General features: G+C 35.4%; 1 protein-coding gene across 2 annotated transcripts in view; it reads right to left on the bottom strand.

The window, feature by feature from the left end:
- Positions 1 to 21,055, bottom strand: part of LOC106458473 (ephrin-B1-like) — a 369,101-nt gene that overhangs the window by 85,166 nt on the left and 262,880 nt on the right. The gene's annotated exons all lie outside the window — the stretch shown is intronic.

Genomic DNA, 21,055 nt, shown 5'->3' with positions numbered 1-21,055 from the left:
CGATTGAACGTAATAAACATTGCTGGCACCGAACTTCAATGAGGTGTTTTGGTTTGAACATAGTTTGACAGAACTAAATATATAGGCACTGGCGAGCATCGTGATTTAAACTTCAGGGCTGTGTTCGTGAATGAATCGCGTGTTCATTGTTTAGCGTCGTGTCTAATTTGTGTTTCTAAACGAAATACGGTATAATTGTACACGAAATTCTAAGTAAAATGTATAAATAAACAAAACAAAAAACTTTGTGACGACACACACGGATCAATAAATCCTGATATAAGCTTTCAAATAACTTGAGTTAACCGTACACAGATATACTTTCAAATAACTTGAGTTAACCGTACACAGATATACTTTCCAATTACGTGAGTTAACCATACGTGATATGCTTCCAAATAACTTGAGTTAACCGTACACAGATATACTTTCAAATAACTTGAGTTAACCGTACACAGATATACTTCCAAATAACTTGAGTTAACCGTACGCATAATATACTTTCAAATAATTTGGGTTAACCGTACGCGGATTCAATTTCAAATAACTTGGGTTAATCGTTCGCATATATACTTTCAAATAATTTGGGTTAACCGTTCGCATATATACTTTCAAATAATTTGGGTTAATCGTTCGCAGATATACTTTCAAATAACCTTTCTCAGAACTGTGATTGGTTTTCTGTACATTTTACAAGAAAAACAAACAATTATCACAGACTTATAGGAGAATTGAAACGTTGTGCCATGGAAGCTAGAACGTTGTGTTAAACAACATTATACCTGTTCTTATTATGGGCATTGTTAGCTTAGTATATTGATTTATGACTAACCTAAACCTCCTAAGCTAGTCGAACCTCGTGAAATATTATAGAGATTAGGGATGGAAATATCAATAATAGCGATGTATTCAAATCATGAATCTAAACATCATAATTATTATAAGTTTTTGTTCTATGTCTTTACATACTCTTAGTTAAGCCGGCATATAAAACTAACTAATCTGCTTAGTTCATCTACAGTTTTGATCTATGTGTTTAGCTTACCAAGAGCGAGAACTATTGATAAATAAACAGGTAGCTGACATTTTTTTCTTTTCCCCAAAGGCAACAAAAACAGGATTACGGAAATTAGTTACGATGAAAGGTAAATGACACTTTGTGCATGAAAACTAAAATACTTCGGTAGTTAAAAGAATAGGTAGAAGATCAAAGAGGAAGGGTTATAAACAATAGGCTAAACAAATGCCCATAGCAGCCTTATGCCTGTAATACTTACTATAACGTAATCTGGCGGCATGTTTTCAAGAATCTCCACCAGGGCTACATAGTTCGAACAAGCAGACAGGAGCGAACTCAGAGTTCTCTGCCTGAGTTAAGATTAAATTTTGCCCCCACGATGCTACATTTGTACATATCTTTCTCTTCTACGTTAAACTACATATGTATAATAATCCAAGATACACGCACCAAGGCATGGCGTGCGCGAGCTATCGATCTGAGCCACAGCGAAGCCTAGGATTTTGCCTAAAACTTGTTGTGGTTTATAAATACAGCTCACTCGCCTGCAGAAGGTATTTTTCGCAGAATTTTACTCACCTCTTACATGAATACATCGACTACAGAATTATTTAATAATGAAAAACGCACGGTTCTCTTAGTTAGAATAAAGAAAAACAAGCCAGAAACAACGGAGCTACCAACGCTAACGAGAGTAATTTCAAGAAATAAAAGACAACAGGAGCGACAAGATTTTAGCTTAATATTCCACAGGGAATGTTGTTTCTGCAAAACGTTCAACCTTGCACCTGAGAAGAGCAATAGATCAGTGAAATAAACCGACCAAAGTAATTGATCACCTATTATACAACTATACATCAATGTGAACAAGCCGGTCGTGTTGTGTGTAGAAAATCCATTTTTTTTGCTTTTGTTTTCTCTCTTTCATTTTTTTTCTACGTTGTGGAAACTCGTGCAATAACTGACAGAATCAATCTGCCTTAAGCTTAACAACTGCGAGTATTAATAGAGAGGAAACCATAGAATCTTCACATCACACGTACGAGGTGTGAAATAGTTTGTTATGTAAGGGAAATGATCGACGAACTTGAGAAGCCTGTTGTTGTGTGGCACCTGAGAAAAAAAAACATCAGGTAAATGATCGACGAACTTGAGAAGCCCGTTGTTGTGTAGCACCTGAGAAAAACAACAACAACAACAAACAAACGAGTACATTATACGTTATACATACACATGGTTAAGTTGTTGTTTTTTCGTGCCTCACGTGTTTTATTCATGGAAACTGCTGATACACTTTCTGTTTTGAAAGAACTCTCTCGCGTTACTTTATATTTCAGCTGTTGTGGTAAAAGAAAGGCTTAGATTTTCTTTATCACATTGTCTTCTTTGTTTTCCGTTGATCTTTCTTTCTCTTTCTTACCGAGGGATTTTCAGTAATAGAAAAGTTCTCTCTCTGCTTGAAAAAAAAAAGAAATATTAATCCAATATTTAAAAACTTCCCAACTATCCTTAAATCTTTCTGTAATTAAATATCCAATGAAAGAAGAACAAAGATTTAATGACGTGGGAGTTGTAAAGCCTTGTCCTACTGATTTTCACGTGAATAAGTGGTTTCTAAAGCTATTCTTCTTAATAAGTAGAAATAATGAAACTTAAATTTCGTCAGTTACAATCATACAATGTCAAACAGCTCATTGGCTTGTAAAATACATCACCGGGACGATTATCATTCAAATATTCTAGTTATTGAAACAACTATGTAGTTCTGTGATACTGAAACAGCCATGTGACTCCAATGATTCTGAAACGGACACTTTTTCCTAGACATATTGAAACAGTTACTTTGTTCTAGTGATACTTAAACGGATATGTGGTTCTAGTGATATTGAAACAGACACGTTGTTTTAGAGAAACTGAAAGAGACATTTGGTTATTATGATAGTTAGTGGAACAGCTACCAGGTTGTAGAGTTAGTTACTGAAACAGTCATGTGGTTCTAGTGTTAGTTACTGGAACAGTCATGTGGTTCTAGAAATAGTTACTGGAACAGTCATGTGGTTCTAGAAATAGTTACTGAAACGGTCATGTGGTTCTAGTGTAGTTACTGAAACAGTCATGTGGTTCTAGTGTTAGTTACTGGAACAGTCATGTGGTTCTAGAAATAGTTACTGAAACGGTCATGTGGTTCTAGTGTAGTTACTGGAACAGTCATGTGGTTCTGGAAATAGTTACTGGAACAGTCATGTGGTTCTAGAGGAAGTTACTGAAACAGTCATTTGGTTCTAGTGATAGTTACTGGAACAGTCATGTGGTTCTGGAAATAGTTACTGAAACAGTCATGTGGTTCTGGAAATAGTTACTGAAACAGTCATGTGGTTCTAGTGATAGTTACTGAAAGCTGGTTCAGAAGCGTGCTTATACGCATGCGCGTAGAGACACTTGGCTTGAATGATTCACTGAGAACTGGTGGTTTAGGTACGTTTTAGTTTTGAGTGTGTGTTTGATACTTCAAATGCTTCAGTGTTTTCCTTTCTTATATTTCTTCTTCGGGTTTTTAGTGATCACACAAAAGCCAATGAAGTATTGCATCCTTTGTTCATGACGCGTGAAAGTTGTATCAGAAAACAAAACAAAACAGAGAAAATAAAACAAATATTTGAAACGGAATGGATGCTCCATCTTCTATTCACACAACTCTACATAAATATAAATAGCAATAACTATTTAAATTTTTGCTTTTAACTTTTCGTTATTTCAAAAGTGTTTATTAATGTTGATTGAGTTTTAATTCTAATATTATTTTTTTTATTATTATACGAACCAGCAGGAAATGGATCGAGTTTATTGTAAATATCTGTCTTACGTTTTACAAACATGCTAAGTCATGATGTTGCCTTGCTTACCTGAAACTTTTCTGTATCAGATGCTCGTGGAAACTTGTTATAATTTATGGTCAAAAATGACATTGATCAATATTGCACAATACTTCAACCATTCAACTGGCCTATCACGTTTGCAGTTACTACAAAAGCACGTGTCCGTATCTTTCCTGTCTTGGTTGAATTATAGCGATATACATATAAAATATTGATGAATTTCCATAATCGAACTTTAGATTGATCCAACTTCCATTAGTTAATATTTAATCAAACAAATTTGTTTTCCTTTTTCAAATATTTTATTTTCTAATACTTAGCAGTCTACGAAGAGCTGCTAGTAAGAGACGTCGACGTGTCATTATTTTATTAAATACGTAGACTATTGTTTGACGACCAGCCTTTGTTTGTTTGTTTTTTAAACACAAAGATACTCAATGGGCTATCTGTGCTGCGCCCACCACGGGTATCTAAAGCCGATTTTTAGCATTATAAATCTTCAGAACTTACCTCTGAGCCACTGGGTGCCGACCAACCTCTGAAAAAATAAGTAAAAGAATCTCAAAATTCGTCTGGAAATTCATGGATTTAGAAACGCTATAAGCAAAAATGAGCAATGGGGAACTAGGCTAAAGGAAGAAGATATCGCACGCCGTGAATCTGATGGAAACGGCAGAGTATCTGGTTCGTATTTTCATCGTATAATATCGCAGAGCTCCCAAGTGGTTCAGCGGTAAGTCTGGGGGCTTATAACGCTAAAAACCGGGTTTAGAACTCATGGTGGGCTCAGAACAGATAGCCCGTTGTGTAGCTTTGTACTTATACTGCAGAAATGGAAAATAATTCATCGAATCGCCAGTTAATGAGGTTTGTCCCAAATTTGATCACATTTTGGTAAATTTACGTTTTGGATAAATAAAGTAAAAGTAAATAAAATAATAATAATACAGCTACTTCATGTTTGGAATTTAAAAAAAAAAGACTGTTAACTGTAGTATCAGCAGTGCGGATGGAAAGAGAGCGCGATGTCGTGAGGACCGCCCGTGTGGTGTTGTTGTTGAAGAGGTTAGTTGTTCCTGCTAAAAATAGTGGGGGTACGAAATAAGCCACCCATACACCCACCCACCAGGATTCCACTTTGATTCAGAGATGAGATCGCTTTGTAAGCATGCATTAAACGTTTATAAACAGTGTCTGCAGAATCTTGCGTGAACAACAAAACTAATCGCATACAAGACAGACTGAGTCATTTATTCATCCATGCGTGCAATGGATGAAGTGTTATCGCAGCACTGATGACGAGATTTCGGGTTTGGTTTCTTCTTTTCTATTCTAACCAGCAAGTTATGAACAAGCAGGTCAGACTAAATCGTTCTTCTTTTTATACTCTCGACACCAATGTTACAAGCTATTCTTTTGATAACTCAAAAAATGTAAATGTTTTTCAGTTTGATTTCAAATCTTTTTCGGAGGTGTGTTTAAAATCAACTGCCAGACTAGAGGAAAGATAGCTAGCCCACAGTACCCACCGCCAACTCTTCTACTTCTATTGAAATTTTGGCCGTCACTCTCCATGGCTCTAAAGTGAGGAATGAACTATGAACCCTCGGACTAACAATTCGCGTACGTTGAAAACTAGGCCCAAAATAAAAAATAAATAAAACAGTACCATATGCAATACGTTTCAGAAAACGAACTTGAAAGTAATGGAAGTTGTGAACCTGTAAAATAAGATAATTCTTTTTTGTTATTATCACCTACGATCCCAGAATCATACCCTAATTAAAATAGAGCTAAATTTATGTCATACAATTAGTCAAACGAGAAAAATGTGTATAAAACAAACCCACTTCTTTCAGAATGGAGGTTTCGATACCCATGGTAGGCAAAGCACTGATAGCCCTTTATACAGTTTGGTATTTTACAACAAACAGAGAAAGCCATAATTCTTACTAGCGACTCTATTGACTTGTCGAGGAAATTAATGTCATTTGATAACATACTTTTTATACATTTGTTATCTAAATACATTAAGATACCCTTTTTTTTAATATTGGCGCACTCTAGCGGCAGATGTAGACAACTCTAGATAATAACCGTCTAAAAGAGAGCTCTTGAGAGTTAATAAAATACCCAAGTTGACAATGTTTTGTGGTTTTGATAATGTATTGCCTTAAAAACAAATATGATTTTTTTATGGTTTATCGTCAGCGTCCTCTGTGAAAAACTAAATTTGTTTTTGATTCAGTACTGTATATATAGATTATTGAGCCCAATCCCAATGGCACAGCGGTATGTCTGCGAACTTACAACGCTTAACTACAAACAAACAAATATATTATTAAAGTTTATTTGCTGACTTTTGAAATTATTATTTTCTATAATCGCATTTGTTTGTTTCATAATTTTCGCACAAATTTACCAAAGATCTATCTGAATGGCCGTCCCTGACGGGAAAGCAGCTAACCAACAGCACCCACCGCCAACTCTTTGGGATATTCTCTTGTAAGATCGAATAGTTCGATGCGAACGCCACTTTTAAAGCGCGTTCACAGTGTGGCCAAACATAAACATTAACTTACCTCAGTGTATATAATTATATTACATTTCTTGAGACTTGTATTACCTTCTAATCGTACACTCGTGAATTACTGTACGAAATAAAAGCTTAATTGTAGTTTAGCTATACGAGCAAGGTCTTATCTCAAAGGTGCTTTGATTGAAACCAGTCAATACAAACCAGACGTTGGAGACAAATAACTCCAATAAGCTGTAGTAGTCCTCAACTTAAAGAAATAACTATTTAGTATCAAGACACTTATACTGAATATTCGTTCTGCTTCCTATAGAAATGAAATTCCAGGACCAGCCGCCTTTTCTTTTATCCCGCCGGTGGGAAAGCAGATAGTCCTATATGTCTTTGCTTTAAAACAAATTTACAATGCTACATTATCTTTCAGCAAACGGCAAGTTATACTAAAGTGTATAATTAATATGCATAACTTTGTCGAGTGATTGGTTTGTTTTTTGTTCGTTGTTTTAAAAATCTATTTATCTCTTGCTTCTGCTCTACAGGTTATGATATTACGTGTAATCATTGGACCGTAAACTAGAAAAGATTGAGTAACAGAAATTGCGACAATTATGTAAGTATTTAAAATAAAAACAGTAAGTGAACACAAATAATATAATCCCGTAAATGCATCTTTAGCATTTTTAAAGAATTGTAAGATAATATTACGAATAAGATTTCAAACTCTTTAATAATACAATTGATTTCTAAGATGACCAAACTGATTTCAAACTCTTTAATAATAAATTCATTTCCTAAGATGACCAAATTGATTTCAGACTCCTTAATAATACAATTGATTTCCTAAGATGACCAAACTGATTTCAAACTCTTTAATAATAAATTCATTTCCTAAGATGACCAAATTGATTTCAATGTTTCTAATAATACAAATAACTTCCAAAGACGACCAAGCTATGTCAAATGTAACTAAGAGCAGTTGTTTGGAGCTATTAAAAAGGGTGCTTGTTAAAAAAAATATACATCATCATCAGAGTCTTTGGAATTTTCAAACTGAACAGAAAACTGAAGAGCTTTATGCGCATGTGCACTGTAAATAGTCAAGTCAGATATTTCTTGACTTCAATTATAATCATTGCTACTTTTGCATCGCCGATCAAAAGGGATGTAGTATTCATTACAGGATCTTGTTCGATTTAGTGAATTGAATAATTGGATTGACTATCACTTTTATAACACATCCACAGCTAAAAGTGAACATGTCTCGATCCACAGGCTCTGCGATCCGCAATTCAACACGCTAGTCACTAGGCCACACCCAGCTTACTTTATTTAGTTAGTCACACAGACTGTTGGAACCACTTCCAATATAGGCGGTTGCACGCCAAAATTGGGATAATAAGTGGCTTTCAGTTGAATTATGTATTAGTTTTCATTTATTATACAGCTAATAGACGAGTTCCATATATTCTTCTTGTAGAATACTTGTAGAATACTTGAGCGTTTTAAGACATCAAAGAGATATTTTGATTAAAAGGGAAGGACCATTTAGCTCCTGTTGTTATGGTTTTATGATTAGGCGTCTTTCCTAATAAAGGGGACCGTCAACCAAGAAGAGCTTTCCAAATGGTGATTTTCCATCTCTCGTCTTCAATTAAATGGCGGCAAAACTGCAACTAGTACGAGAAATAGCGTATCGTAGATCACTTCTACGTGGTGATGCGTTTTTTAATTAGCGCAGGGAGTGTTGGGGGCGCTACAGGCAATCAGCATTTGAGGTGTATATGTCCCGAAGCAACATTCTATACAGCAGGTGACTGGAAGAAGGAAAAAGGCAGTCAAAGAGCTAGTTTAAACACCGGTTATTACCGCTTGCAATGGAAAATGTTATAAATGACGGCCTGCACGGAAGAAGAACTTGTGAAAATAATTTTATCGAATAGTTTCTTCGGTGACTATTTCAAGTGTAATTACTATGTAAAGTCTGCCAGTTTTCAACAACGAATATCTTGATGGCAAACACTGTAGTCAATTTTAAACCAAATTTTATGCTTCCCTTAATTAGACCAACCAAGGACGTTTTCTTCATAAACTTGCCATTTCTGCAAAGCTCTCCCTAAATCTTTTGTAATATGGGTCCTATGCATCACAACAGTATGGTCAAATTTCACCCTAATTTTTGTACCATAACTCTACATCCTGGGATTGTTACTGAAAGAGAACATCTGGAATGACCGAATCTGATATTTGTGTGATCACTTTAATTAAAAATTACTAAGATGTCCGCACCAAATGATTGGTGGACAAGTCAGAACATCATTCTGGTAGTTAAAACCATGAAGCTTAAAATCATGAATTCTATGGTTAATTGTTGGCGTCTGTTGCCGCCGAAACACTTTCCGCACTTAGAAGGTCTTGGGTGTGCTATAAGATCAATCTCACTATTAACAATTGTCCATTATTTTCCAATGGAATTTGTTGACTAGCGGCTTCCATCTAGTCTATTTACAGATAGTCTCTGTTCAACTTTGCGTCAAAAGTTTAAAAAAAACAACAACAACAACTTTTATTTAACACCCTTTATAAAGAAATCTATCAGACTGGATATAACGGTAAACATTGTGATAATAAAGTGTGTGAGTTTGTTTTTTAATATGAAATGAATACAATACAGTTTTATTGTGTGGTAAATGCTTTAATTGATTTGCAAGTGAGATATTTATGTGATCACTAGATTTCACTGCAACTACTACGTAAGATATTATCAGTCTTGTATGGATGAAAACATTTATTATTTATCGCTTATTTTGTTATCATAGGGTTTTAGTATGCTTATTTGATCATAGAACTTCGTGATCAAAGGTAATATTTTAGCCGAGGTTCTTGACGCTGTCAACTAAAGTAGCAAACCCTAATCGATCCCTAGCAGCTCAGCGGTAAATCTGCAAGCTTTCGACGCTAAAAATGGGGCATCGATACTCGTGGTGGGCAGAACACGGGTAGCCCATTGCGTACTTTTGTGCTTAAAACAATCAAACCAAACCAATCCCTAATCTATTTACTCGAAATACGTACAATGTCCGTTGATTTGACAAAACAAAATATTCAAATAACCCGAGCGTTTTTTGGAAAATAGGAATTTCTTTTTCAGGGGTGAGTGCGGAGCGTTAAGTATGAAAACTAACGAAGTGACATTCATTGACGTCACGGCTACTTATCTATTCTTGTTTGTTAAGTATGAAAACTAACGAAGTGACATTCATTGACGTCACGGCTACTTATCTATTCTTGTTTGTTAAGTATGAAAACTAACGAAGTGACATTCATTGACGTCACTGCTACTTATCTATTCTTGTTTAAAGTTAAGCACAAAGCTACACAATGGACTATCTGAGCTATGCCCATCACGGGTATCGAAACCCGGTTTCTAGCGTTGTAAGTCCGCAGACATTCCACTGTGCCACTGAGGGGCACTTATCTATCTTATTTTTTATTTCCATTACAGCGCTTCAGAGCCATTATGAAAATAACGAACAAATACGTGATCTAATATTCTAATGACCTATGTAAGACAAAAGGGCACGTTTTATTGTCTTAATATATATTACCACTGATGTAGGAATAGTTGCTGTCTTTTACATTTGATCTTAGAAGTAATAAATCTTCTGACAGAATTTTAAGAAACTGGATATTAATTAATTCATCAAACAAAGATATCGACTCTAATAAGGAACATATTTTATAAGTGCAACTACCGTTCGCGCGTTTTATGAAGTCGAGAAGTAACAGCGCATGTGCGACCAGGACCAGGTAATGCCGACACAGGGCTGAATTCTGGCGCCGTAGGCGGTACTCCAGCCAAAGATAATACCGACGACATCTGGTATAGAGAAAGGCTAAAAACAACGGGCTTGAAGTATTATTGTTGAAGTTTTTTTCGGTGAGTTCTTTCCAGTGCATCACAATTTATAATAGCAACAAATGTGTTTAGTTCCATTTCGAGGCCCGTGAACTAATTTGATTTAGCTTCATGATTCACTTTTTATTTTTAGTATTTCCTTTTTGCTTTTCCATTATTGACCAGTAATTGTAGGTTTAAAAATCGAAGCTTTACGAGCAACCTTTTACATGGAGTGTTTCGTTGAAAGGGAAGGAGGGAGGTTAATGCTACTACATCGCTCATGTTTGTTAAAGTAACAGTGGTGTAAATTTTTCCCCACCAGAAGCAGTTTTAGTTAGGGTTACATTATAAACCTAACTTTGGAAACATGACTCATCGTCTGAGTGAATCCATTATAGAAATCCATCCTTCTATTTGGTTATGACTCGAGTCACTGATGAACATTTTCGTTCATTGATTTACTTCTCCAATAATCGACAACCTTGCTGTGTATTCGATTGCTTGAGCTTCAATGAAACCGGTACTCGCGGATTTGAATAGCGAATGGTATTTTTATGAATTAAATTTTTAAAGTTCAACTTAATCAATGACATAGTATCAGTTTGATTTTTGCAATAATATATACAAAGAAAATTATTAAACTTAGAAACAGAACAATGTTATATGAGTGAAGTATTCAAATTTGCGCTGAGCTGATGGCATACGATCAGTTTGATTGAGATAATAGCATATATACCTATAAACAAAAATCAAACAGAAATTAAACAGTGTTATATGACTTATTGTTTTCCAAAAATGAACTGAATTAACGGTATGCAGACTGTTTGATTTACGCAACAATCTATAATTTTACACAACTGAACTGAGCTAATAGAACACAAAGAGTTTGATTTATGCAATATTGTATAGTTTTTCAAAACTGAACTGAGCTGATGGAAGACAAATAATTTGATTTCTGCAATATTACATTGTTTTCAAAATTGAAGTGAGCTAATAGCACACAAAGAGTTTGATTTATGCAACATTATATAGTTTTCCAAAATTGAAGTGAGCTAATGACACACAAAGAGTTTGATTTATGCAACATTATATAGTTTTCCAAAATTGAAGTGAGCTAATGGCACACAAAGAGTTTGATTTATGCAACATTATATAGTTTTCCAAAATTGAAGTGAGCTAATGGCACACAAAGAGTTTGATTTATGCAACATTATATAGTTTTCCAAAATTGAACTGAACTAATGGCACACAAAGAGTTTGATTTAAGGAAGAATATGTAAAAATCTAGAAAAATCTAATACACCAAGTGATTTGTATGAAAAATGCAAAATAAACAAGGTTATAGGAATTACGTTTTCCAAAGTTGAATTGAGCTAATGGCATGTGATCACTTTGATTTATGTAATAATATATTGATTGAGAAATCTAGAGAAAAAAACAAAGAATGACTCGCGTACGATACGAATTTCTAAGTTGTGTACGCTTCGTTCTAATTCGGTTTATTTTCATGTATTATATATAACTAAGTAAAAGTTTAAATATTCCTAAATCTTTACTCCTTGTACGCATGTAAAGCTTTAAGAACGTTTAAGCGAAATAAGATATCCTTCGAGCTGGAATCAAAGTCAACGTATCTATAGCTACCAAAGTCAACGTATATCTAGTTACCAAAGTCAACGTATCTATAGCTACCAAAGTCAACGTATCTGTAGTTACCAAAGTCAACGTATATCTAGTTACCAAAGTCAACGTATCTGTAGTTACCAAAGACAACGTATATCTAGTTACTGAAGTCAACGTATCTGTAGTTATCAAAGTCAACGTATCTGTAGTTAGTAAAGTCAACGTTTCTATAACTACCAAAGTCAGCATATCTACAGTTACCAAATCAGTTTTTGATTTTATATTGATGCCGGCTATTTCCACTCAACTCACTATTCATCTTCCCCCACCCACCATATCTGCAGAAAACACCAGCAAGTTCTACAGGCGAACATAGGCCATGGTTGATGATGTCAGGACATTAAATAAATTATAAAATCTGAAGACTAGGTCTTTGGAAGTTTGGTCACTTGTAGTGTACGATGGAGGAAGATAACTGTCTTCAAGTCCTTCATCGTGATGATCAGAGATATGAAGGTACGTTACTTGCTTGACTGAACACAAAAACGTTTAGTTTATTAAGCGTAGCTCCATCTATGGGCTCGCAGCGCCACCTATATGTTATCTCCATACTGGATTTCCAAGATGTGTCATCCACAATAAAGCTGGTGGGGTTAACGTGCCGTTTTTAAGCGAAAATGATCTTTGGCATTTCTTAATCTATTGATTTTAATATGGTTTTTATGCTATGAAATATTGACCCAAAATGACAGATAAAGTAGAAATATATATATTTTAGAGAACAATACAAAAAGGGGGATTGCTTTTGACAAATATTGTACGAAACAATGATGACATCAACTCGGTGGGTTCCAATGAGGTCTGTTATGTTCATCTATATAGGTAGATTGCTTTGATCAGCAGTTAATACTAGATATTGCTGATTTTAGTTACGTGATACGTATTTGATGTACGTCATTAGGACTGTTATGCAACTAATTCCTGTTACATACCAAGTACTTCAAACACGTAAACACCCTCTACCGAAAAAAAATGTGTATTGATTCTTAGGCAGTAATCGAATCGGGTTTATTTGGTTAACGAAAACACGTCACCTTGTAACTCGTGGGGCCGTTTTACCCGCGGGAGACACAGAAGTGGAATTTGAGAAATAAACCAGTCTTTTAACAAATGGCTTTTCCAGTGGGAGGCAAGGAATTCTTTTCTAAAAATACTACTTCTTACAAACAGTAGCATTAAACACTCGACTTACAGCATTCGCTACCCACTCCTGTTGGTTGGACGACTGCTGGGACAATGATCACTCCCCATCTGAACCCTAATCATCTTTGTCAGTGACTGACACCAAGTTAACAACAGAAAACTTTTCTTCCCTTGGGCACACGAAGAAAAGACATACACCAGCTCCTTGCTTAGTTGTTTTAGGAAAACAAATTACATACATATCTCTATGCAGACAATAGCTGGTAATGAAAACAGATGTAAGAGCTTGCAAAACCCAATCAATCTTCTCCGTTGATGGAAAATAAAATTTTAATTTTTTTATCAGTTTCTTCAAAAACAAACACTTGAGGAGGTTTTAATAAAAACTATCCTATGAAATGATACAGAATTATGTATTTATAAGAAAATACTATTCCAAAGTAAATCCCGAAAGCGGTTTTATTTTGGCAAGAATTTTCATATTTTATTTTATAATACACCATAAAATGTAAAACATACATTTCTCACCGCTAGGGTTTCGGACATAAAGACTGTCTTGTTCGTCAATAGGTAATTCTGGGTTGCTCGACTTAGTTAAGATGTATTAATAAATCGAATCGGTACTTACCTAAAAATGGGAGAAAAAAAATAATACATTAGTCTCATTTTTGTTTAAAATACAATCTCGAAAAAAAATAGAATATCAGGTTTATTGAAGACAATAGAATAAAATAAAGATTGAATGAGGAAAGGATTGATTTATTTTGGTCAATAATTTTTTCAAAGAAATATTTCAAGGAACTACAACTAATACTTAATGTAACATATATTCTAGATGTACCAAAAAACTTTTATTAAAATCTTTCCATCATGAAACACGGCGACTGTTAAAAATCTCTTCACGTTTACGTGTACGTGGAAGCAACTAAGAAACTGTGAGGAATGAAACTGTTGTAAAAGTTTGATCAGTAACTTTAGAAGTGGGAAAAACAATAGTAAAATAAGAAAAAACGTCAAGGGCATGGATGTGATAAATGAGCATTTAGTATGCTTTCCAGATATTTTTCATTCTTCAGTTTCCGCTGACTTCTCAAGTCGGTCAAGGAAAAGCCGCGAAGGTAGTTAACAGTTCAGAATCGATTTCTTACGGGAGAAACTGACCTCTACTGTCTTTTCATCTTTCTCAGCAACATGAGTAGTAAACGACTGTATATTTGACTACAGAAACGCTATAAATTAAACAGCCTGTTCCCGGGGTTTTATTTATGTTTAATCCAATAAAGTATATAGATTTATTAAAATTCGAGATAGGAAATTACGAGTTCTTGAACAGCAACAATCAGAGCTTTAAAGAATTCACAACCGAGCTGGGTGATGTAAGCAAGCATGCCGTGGTGATATTATTAATCAGCTCTGATATAAAGTGAGTGAATTGTATAGAGCGGAACTAAAAAATACATTATAGAAACTTTTATACAGTTACCCAGAAGTTTCTATAATGTATTTTTAGTTCCGCTCTGGGTAACTGTATAGAGCGGAACTAAAAAATACATTATAGAAACTTCTGGGTGGAAGTAAAGTGGGGTTTACCATAATATACTAGCTGTCAGGATCGTTCAACGTACGGGAGTGACGTATGACATAGGTAATCCCGGGGGTGACATAGGGTGGCCAGATACAGGCACTAAAACCACCATGTCACTCTCCGGGGGGATCCCTGATAGAACATGCAACGTTTTGTGACAATCGCCTCGGGTGTTCGCCAGTTATTGCCAGATAATGGTTAAATTATATCTTGATAAACATAAAAAAAAAGTTATTATCACTTTTTAAATACACGCAAAACACCTATGTTTAATTTTCTAGAAATAGTTTAGATATAAAATTAGAAACATGCTTCTTACTTAAATATCAAACGAAGGTATTATAGTGGCAACCCCCCTCTCTGTGATTTAACTGACTTTCCAAATACAAACACGCGCCTTTGACATCAATGCTCGAGAAAGCGAAAGCTTGCTCAGTTGAAAATAAAAAAATAGTTTCTAATATTCCATGCCCGGTGTCTAATGAAAAATATTATTAAGTTTATTTAAATATGTAATTTAATGACGTCTTTAACATAATTTTTGTTTCAGTTAATACAAACCAAGGATCTTTAGAAAATTTAATTAGAAATGCTGCTCATACATTGTTGTTTAAAGAATATTCTGTGGATTTTAGAAGACTATCACTAATGCATTACTATATTAAAAACATAACAATTCAGATGTACTCAAAATCGCGTTTTCAATCCAGAGATTACTCATAAGTATTTGATATCAAGTTGATTTAATGAGTGATTGGAAAGACATTTTTAATGTCACTTCCACAAAAGACAAATCTGCAAAAATAGCATGGTTAAAGCAAACTATCAAAACCTTTGTATTTTCATTGTTTATATGAGTAATTCATCAAACCAGTGTTCCATTGTTTAATACACCTAGGAAAACCACACACGACATAATCTTTCATGGCGTTTCAAAGTACCTCCCCCCCCCCATAAAAAAAGGAAAGAAAAAGAAGAGAACGTTAAAGAAATAAACGAAATTTCACGGGGGTGGAGACGACACGTTTCTTTAGCTCAGAAAAAAAAATCGCTGCCTTAATAAATCAGCTTAATTTTAAACGGCACTGAATAAGACTATAAAAGAAAAATTTGCTGAATGATTGTTCAGATAATTAAAAGTTAATGTTTGAAAAACGTAATAATAGATTGAGGAAAGATTCATTAGGCCCGAGAAACAACAAGCCCCGTAGGCGTCGCATTCATAGTTTTTACATCATGGGGAGTTAGATTATATAGTTGTAGATGTAAACATTGTTGATACGCACAAACATACGTGTACTCGTGTGTTAGAAAACATACACGTTGGAATTTATGTCACCTGGCGGCAAATCACTTAGTTATCTTTTTAAAATTCTTTTTTTTTTCCTTGAACGCCTACAGCGACATCCGTAGAAATCCAATAAGTTGAAAAATGGGTCCTTTCACAATGAACAGCTTTTGTTCGTTCCAACACATACAGAGGTGCTTGGTGTCATACATAGGTTACTTAATATTGCTTTTTTTATGTTTTTAGCTTTTCTGTGGTTTTTTTTTTTTCTAGGTCAATCCTTTTTCTTTTTTTAAAACACATTCTTCCTTTCAAACATTCAAAGTACCCGAAAAACGGTTAACAGCTTTGCAAGAAAAAACATCATAAAATAGGCCGGAATATTTTTCAAAATAAACAAGGATAGTTGGGCTGTTGTTAAGCGCAAAACTACACAATGGGCTATCTGTGCTCTGCTCATTACGGGTATCGAAACCCGAATTTAGTGTCTTAAGACTGCAGATTAACCGTTGAGCCACTGAGGGGAAGATAAGAATGTATGAGAAGATTATCGTGAAAACAGTCGTGATAAAAGAAGATGTCCATATTGAAAGATGAAACACATCTGAAGCGCTACCTCTTAGAATCCCTTACTTTTTGGAGAGAGTTTGTATGTGGGTCCTCGAGCAAAGCTACTCAGAGACTATCTACTCTATCCGTTCTTAATTTTGAAGTGACTGACTAGAGAGGAATCACCTAGACAACAACACCCCCCCCCCCGTCAACTCTTTGGCTAGTCTTTATTCACCGAATGATTGTTTGTTTGTTTGTTATGAATTTCGCGCAAAGCTACACGAGCTAGCCGTCTATAATTTAGCAGTGTATGACTAGAGGGAAGGCAGCTAGTCATCACCACCCACCGCCAACTTTTGAGCTACTCTTTTACCAACAAATAGTGGGATTGACCTTCACATTATAACGCCCCTACGGCTGAAAGGGCGAGCATGTTTGGTGTGACAGGGATTCGAACCCGCGACCCGCAGATTGCGAGTCGATCGCCCTAACCACCTACCTGACCATGCCGGGCCACATTGAATGATTTGATGTGACCACCATCCTTATAACGTAACCACAGCCCCAAAGCACAGCATGCTATTTTTTCCGGCAACGGAACGCAAATGATGGACTCAGAAATCCACAATGCGTCACGTTAACCAGTGGACTTTTGGAGAGAGAGAGAGTGAGAAAGAAAATCTGTAGAAGCAAATACAATTTTTGTCTGTTTGTTTTTCTTGTTCTTGTTTTTAGAGCAAAATCACATTAGGCTATCTGCTGTGTCCGCCGAGGGGAATCGAACTCCACATTTTAGCTTTATAACTCTATAAACCTACCTCTGACCCACCGGGAGACAGCCAATAAAGAGCAATATATAAATATATAGTAGATAAAAAAATATTCGCCGTAAGCGGCAATTAAGCAAATACATTAAAAAAAATTATATGCCAAAAGAAAAAAAATGAATTGAATAGTAAAAAATAAAACCGTTCATTATCATAACTGATGCTTGGAAAAACTGGTTAGTGCCTACACGCTATGGCAACGGCAATAGTTTCTTGCTGTGATTCTTAAGGTCAATGTTGGGAAAGTTCAGGTGGAAATTATTATCCCCTTAGTTGTTGTTGTTGTTGTTGTTTTAAGTTCCCTCTTATATTTGCATATTTTCTATATAAATTTGAAGTATAAATTAAAACAAGAACAACAACAACAAAAAATTTACTTTAATTAAAAACCGACACTGTGCTCATAACTCCTAACGCCTTCACACCCTACTGTGTCAACCATCACACCACACAAGGCATACCAAAAAGCTGATCCGGTAGGTGTTTCTTCTAGATTCTGACAGGAAACTTATTACACATGTAATACCCTTAGACAAAATCGAGTGCGAGGGTTATTCGAAGTTTTATTAGGCTATCAACATGGTTATTCACCATATGCTAATTACTTTTCATCAAATTTAGGCAAGAATGAAATAAATCTGTTACGCTGGATGTCTGTAGATTTACAGGCACACACACCAGATTAGCGTTACTGTTTATTATACAAGTATTCCTGGTACTAAGGCATGCAGACGTCTCAACATAATTACAGTAACTACACAATAGATCCCTAAAACGGCTCCAGCTGTACAATGCCTAGACTATCTTAATTGCAACCTAGATGCCTTAATTTCAAAGAGACGATACTGCAATGTAACAGTTAAAGCTATCTGTTCTTCGTACTGGAAAGCTTGTTTTATTGAAATTCTAGACCATTTTGAATTGAAATTCTTCATAAATGCCATTTCTTTATTCTTCAGTTGGAAAACGTTTCGAACTCTCTGTCTTGCAGCCCTTTTTCCTTGGAAGACCATGTAAATGTTGCTTGCCTTAAAAATCATAGCGTGAGCAATTTTCAGGTAATTTCAACCGCAAATATGTTTAAAATCTTGCGCCGCTGATCCCTATGACAAACATAAAAGTCCCATTTGGCTTATTTTATGCAGTATCTGATCAGAGTGTGGGCCACGATTCAGACTTTTGAGGGCCTGTTGTTGTCCGCGGGCCGCATATGTATAACGTATACCCGTTTATTTGCTTTTCTTGAACAAAAGTAGCAACTTTAAACAAGTCCCATTTGGCTTACTTTATGCAGTATCTGATCAGAGTGTGGGCCACGATTCAGACTTTTGAGGGCCTGTTGTTGTCCGCGGGCCGCATATGTATAACGTATACCCGTTTATTTGCTTGCTTTTCTTGAACAAAATTCAAAATCAACATATTCTATCTTAAAATTAATTAGCCACAACTGCTTGTGTGATGTGTGAGAATTAACTTCAAGCAACGTTAGTAGGCACGGACATCTGTTCGGCAACAACGCTATTTGATGTTCGATTTGTTTGGGGAGAGAGGGGGCAAGTTTTTACGGGGTTCAGAAGCTTAGAAAATCTTGAAGTTTTCTTAAGTGAAATTGTAGTAATATGTGAGCTTGCATTGCATTGTACTGTAGTTTTACAAAACACACATTAAAAGTATAAAACAAGAACATGCAGTAATATGTGAGCTGACATTGGATTGTACTGTAGTTTTACAAAACACACATTAAAAGTATAAAACAAGAACATGCAGTAATATGTGAGATGACATTGGATTGTACTGTAGTTTTACAAAACACACATTAAAAGTATAAAACAAGAACATGCAGTAACATATGAGCTGGTACTGAATTGTACTATAGTTTCAAAGTACACACATTAAAAGTATAAAACAAGAACATGCAGTAATATGTGAACTGGTATTGGAGTGTACTATAGTTTCAAAGTACACACATTAAAAGTATAGAACAGGAACTTTGTTTTCAGTATTTTTAAAAATTGCCCCTTCAACGTAACCCTGCTATTGAATACAAACATGTTCAGTTTAAAGTTGCTACTATGTGATAAATGGGAGTAATTTTCTGGGTATAGCTAGCGATCACAAGATTATTCAAAACGGGTTCTGCTCGAGTGAATATCAATAGGTGTAAAAGAGAAGAGTGAACATTTACACCATATGTGCAATCAGTTATCCAATCCTCCTAGGACTTCTCAAGTTCGGCCTCTATACACCAACACTCACTGCAGGAGAACCAAATAAAGCCGACCCCCCCCCTCCACCTCCATTAACCACCAGTCTCGGCTACACTGTCTATGAAAGTACGAGAGAACATCGATGTTTAGATAAAGACCATCGTTGTATTACAGATATGCCACACTGGTGAATGTTTTGTAAACACGCAAACCTTTGTAGTGTTAGAATGTAGGTATATCAAGCTTATTAAAGGATCACATGACAAACAGAAAGGAAAATAGAGATAGTTAGACGATATAGGTAACTTATGTGCGCAATAGGTAGATAGATATGGATGTAAAAACAGTTGGCGAGTTCATTGGATGAATAGAAAGAAATATATTATTATTACACGAGTCTGAAATGAGTTTGATATTTAAGTTCCATTGATACCAGATACGGTAGGGGAGAACTTTGAGTCTGGTTAGTTGAATAACGATATACACACGCATACAAACCAAGAGATATAAACAGTCCACGTTGCTCAATAAAAGAAATATTCACTATGGAAAGGAGACAGAAATCGCACGCATCCAAGCGTTTAGGAGTTACAATAAATATGCTCACCATTGAGGAACAGAAACAAAAAAAGGTGAGTTCGTGTTTTGGGGAACCAACGTCGATAGTAGTCTAGAATTAAGCGGTTTCACAGTTTCTGGAACTACATTCTACGTGATATCCATCCAAAGTGGCTTAGCTAAAACTTGGAGTTTGATTCCTGCAGTGAGCGCAGCACAGATAGCCTACTGTGCAGCTTTGTGCTAAATGATAAGTTTTTGTTTGTTTGAAGTTAAGCACAAAACTACACAATGAGCTATCTGTGTGCTCTGCCTACCACTGGTATCTAAACCCGGTTTCTAGCAGATATACCGCTGTGTCATTGAAGGTGGGGGAGGGCGCTAAATGATAAAGAAGTAAATAAGAGTGGTTTATATGATCGCCTTTTCTCCCGATTTCCATTTTTTATATGCATATAAAATATTATCAGTATGTTCATATATAGATTAGTTAAATCAACCTTATCTTACAGGAAAAGTGACATGATTTTCTTGGTTATGTATATGTTGCGAACAGAGATTACATGTAAGATACATTCACCTAGGATACAGATCTAACGAAAGTTTAATCCGTTATTCAATCAGCGCACTGTCCTACGGAAAGTCTAATCTTTATTCACTCAGCACACAGATCTAGCAAAAGTCTAATCCGTTATTCAATCAGTACACTGTCCCACAAAAAGTCTAATCTTTAGTCACCCAGAATACAGACCTAAAAAGTTTAATCTTTAGTCACCCAGAATACAGACCTAAAAAAAGTTTAATCTTTAGTCACCCAGAATACAGACCTAAAAAAAGTTTAATCTTTATTCACCCAGAATACAGACCTAAAAAAAAGTTTAATC

This window comes from Limulus polyphemus, unplaced genomic scaffold (genome assembly GCF_000517525.1).
Source record: "Limulus polyphemus unplaced genomic scaffold, Limulus_polyphemus-2.1.2 Scaffold468, whole genome shotgun sequence".
Classification (NCBI taxonomy): domain Eukaryota; kingdom Metazoa; phylum Arthropoda; class Merostomata; order Xiphosura; family Limulidae; genus Limulus; species Limulus polyphemus.
This window is presented reverse-complemented; position numbering and strand designations above follow the sequence as displayed.